This window comes from Girardinichthys multiradiatus, chromosome 18 (assembly GCF_021462225.1).
Source record: "Girardinichthys multiradiatus isolate DD_20200921_A chromosome 18, DD_fGirMul_XY1, whole genome shotgun sequence".
Classification (NCBI taxonomy): Eukaryota; Metazoa; Chordata; class Actinopteri; order Cyprinodontiformes; family Goodeidae; genus Girardinichthys; species Girardinichthys multiradiatus.
This window is the reverse complement of record NC_061810.1, coordinates 7,799,847-7,802,202: the sequence shown is the minus strand read 5'-3', so window position 1 is coordinate 7,802,202 and position 2,356 is coordinate 7,799,847. Positions and strand designations below refer to the sequence as shown.

General features: G+C 42.1%; 1 long non-coding RNA gene across 1 annotated transcript; it reads left to right on the top strand.

Moving 5' to 3' along the window:
- Positions 1-361: 361 nt before the first annotated feature.
- LOC124884639 lies at positions 362-2,356 on the top strand. Its single transcript, XR_007042482.1, has 2 exons — positions 362-440; positions 578-2,356. It is a non-coding gene; the product is annotated as an uncharacterized LOC124884639 (long non-coding RNA).

The window sequence follows — 2,356 nt, the reverse complement described above, 5'->3', positions numbered from 1 at the left end:
AAAATATTTGATGATTTAGCAGGTGACAGCCATGATTACTAGCCTCTAGCCTGTTATTTATAAGACAGACCTGCATCCACCGCTTATTAAAATGAGCTGCTTCACTCCATGAAGCACCAGGTTGCCCAGGCATGTAACGGGTCCTTGGCCTCAGGATTTGCTTAGCAGCCGTCTCAAAAATCACCTTCTCTGCTCAGACCGCACTCCCACCTGTTTCTAATTGGCTCTGATTAGGAGGAGTAATGTTTTGCACCTGTGCCGCTAAACCACGCTCTGCCCTCCAGCCAATCAGAAGCCGACGCTGCAGGAGTCAGCCTCTTAATGCCGGGTCCTGTAAAAGTCGAATAGACATGAAAGAAGAGCCGGGCCCTTCAGGGAAGGATTCCTGTTGAACGGCTCCCCCAGCAGAACAGCTTGGATTTATTCTCCCAGAGAAAAAGGTACGTGAGATGGGACAGATAAGTGTTTTGTCAGTTGCATCTGACTGAAAACAGAAAACTCAGCTGATCTAGTATTTCATGCCAGAGAGTTCATGGTTAATTCTCCCATTCTCTGCGGGATGTATATTCTTCTGCAGAGTCTGTTAATCATTTCAGAGACATGGCTGCTTGGGCATGACTAAAGCAAACCCCCAGCTGAGACCAACACCAAACCCACTTGCCACAGTGAGCTTCACCGGGGATTAACAAGTTTCTGACAGAACTCACTGTGGAATTTTTGCCGTGAGAGACTCTCATCAGAAACTTCATCATCACACCCCAAAAGATCGTCAACCACACAGACTGAAAAGCCACACATTCCCTTTTCTGATGCAGGAAAAATGATTCCTCCTCCTCGCTCATTCCCCATCTTTCCCCTCAGGACAGGTTCAGGGTGAGGGCACGGCAAAGAGGGGAGTGATGGAAGATATGTGAAGTAAGGAAGGAGGTGCAGCAACCGCTGTCCACTAATGAGATGCCATGCTCCTGCTATAAACCACTGTAGACAGATATAACCAGAGGACAGCTGCACAGTGAGCATTGTTGGTTTGCATGAGCTGCTGGGTGAATGTGTGTTAGATGGCCAGTAAAATAAGGTTCTCCAGTAATGGCAATGGCTAAGCTGAACATTGTTAAAGGGACAGCTTAAATTTGTTAAAATAAGACTTTGTGGAGATAAATAGTTGGTACCTTAACTACAGATAAGAGCAAACCCCAGACCAAATGGATTTCTGGCATCTTAAAACAACAGTTTTATTAACTCTTACACCAGTGTCATTTTTACATTAGACTCAGTTGGAAGTCAGTAACTGCCATGAAAAGATGCCATGAATGTTGATACAGTCATGGAAAAATGTAAGGGCACCCTTGCTGCTTTCAAAGGAAGGAGAGAGTAGCACCCATGTGCTAATCCAATACTCATGATTAATTTATCAGTATATATTGGCAATTTGCTTGTCTGGAACGTACAGTTGCTCCTTAACTCAATGCCAATAAGGAAATATATCAACAGTAACTTCAGAGAATCAACTAGTGCCACAATCAGTCTGGGAAAAGGTTATTGTTCATATTTAAAGAATCGGACATTTACAACAGTTAGAAAATTTCCCACAAGTGAACATTCAAGCCCCGATGGTCAGAATCTGCAATTCTCACAGAAATAACAAAAATGTAGGAGCTTGACCAGATCTCAGACAATAATGGATAGATGGCTTGCTTGGTACAAAGGCCAGGAGCCTGCATCTGAAAATCAGAAAATGGCAACACAACCTAGGTTTCAATAGATGGATCTGAATGAACAAGATTTCTGGAACAATGTACTTTGGACAGATGAAACCAATAATCCATAGCAAAATGCTTGGTAAAAACCAGGTGCACCGTCTACACAAACACTTAATACCCACTCTGAAGCATGGTGGTGAAGGAGTGATGATTTGGAAAGGACACTTTGCAGTCATTGAGTTGAACATGACGTGGTGTATTAATGCTTATTGTATAGCAGATGGACTCAAATGCACTTAAGTCCGCAACAGGAAAATTGTTCCTAACATAGCAAGGAATCTGCAACAGATGAGCTGTGTGGTACTGTGCAGAATGAATCTCTGCGAAGCAATGTGCTAAAGGAAAGTGGTCCAAAATTCATTCACAACAGTGTGAGATAAAAAGTCACAGAATTTGATTAAAGACAATCATTGCTGCTAAAAGTGGTTCTTATAGGGTTTACTTATTTGTTCTCAAAACTCTACAAAACACAAACGTGTATAAACTATTTATATTTTTCAAATTTATCCTGAACTCTATCAATCAAGTGCTTAATAAGAGTTTTCTAGTTTTTATACCATCATATGTCAGGGGAGTGATGCATAGCTGCTCCTTCA